We start from the raw sequence: 1351 nt of genomic DNA on the forward strand, positions 1-1351 counted from the left end.
AAAGATAGTTAAAAAAAAATTGAAGTTAGTTTTTTCTTTAGAATCAAGTCTTGTTTATCATTGAATCAAAAAAAAAACTAGTAAATGCAACATTCTTGTCTGTCTTGGACTACGGTGATATTTATACATGCATTCCACCTCCCAGTGTCTTCATGCTTTGGACACTGTGTCATGGGCCTTGAGATTCATCACCAACTTAAATCTCTCAATCCATCCTGTTTGTTTTATCTCGGGTATGTCACTGTTTTTAAATTGATTTAGGACCCTGGTATTTTATGATGACATTGTTGTTTAAATAGGAGTTAAAGTGTGTTTATGTATTTACATGTAAGTGTCTCTGTCTGAAACGTGCTGCTGCACTGCCAGGACACTCTTAAAGATATTTTACTCTCAAGGAGTTTTTTATCCTGGTTAAATAAAGGTTTGAATGAATGAATGAATGAATGAATTGATCTATAATAAGAACTGGATACAGCGTTCAAGTATCAGAGTTGCTCAGTGGGGCACGATGGCATCATGGAGCCAAAACCACATAGGCTACTGTATAAAATTAGCTGGATGGTTGGCACTGCTTCTGGACTGTGAGACCCCATAAAGCAGGTACCCAAGAGACTCGGCTGGCCCAGCTGGCTACTTCCGACTGGATCAAATTCTGATGTTGGGGACGCTTGGAAAAAAAGTGCATTCACTCATTTACAGATATCTTTTTCAACATGTAAGTCATAGGAAAATGTTTTTTTTGTGCCATAAGGAGTTACGTGACCGGCTTGGATTTGTACTCCCCAGTACTGTTTGACCACTATGTTCAATTTGTTTATAGCCCTGTGCACTACCTGGGGGCCGGCTGCCAGAGAGATGTGATGTCATTTCAACTTTTTAGCTTTTTGTCCACTTCAGACTGCAAACAGCCAGTGCTTTCTGCAATTTCCCCACTGTGGGACAAATAAAGGCTTTATTTTATCTTATTTATTTTATTTTATCTTATCGTTTATCGGTTACTTTGAGCTACTTTACCGTTTTTTATACATCATATCATAAGGGGTCCATCTCTTTTTCAGCTAAGGGTCCTTAAAAACTTGAATAAATGGGACAAATAAGGAGGTTTTGCTGTGTAGGAGACTTATGTTGATTTGCTGATCACCTTTAAGTTTCATATGTGTCCCAACTCTGGCCAAAAACATTTAATATATATTATATAATGTGTAACACAGACACTAGCAGACATGGTAGTTCTCATAATTCAATTCCATGCGAATTGAATTATGAGAACTGTAATTACTTTTAACACAGACGATTTTTTCACAGCAGGGTGAGTAGCTGTTTTGTTTATGAAAGTCTTTCTTCAAGACTC

Source organism: Etheostoma spectabile, unplaced genomic scaffold (genome assembly GCF_008692095.1).
Source record: "Etheostoma spectabile isolate EspeVRDwgs_2016 unplaced genomic scaffold, UIUC_Espe_1.0 scaffold273, whole genome shotgun sequence".
NCBI classification, from domain to species: domain Eukaryota; kingdom Metazoa; phylum Chordata; class Actinopteri; order Perciformes; family Percidae; genus Etheostoma; species Etheostoma spectabile.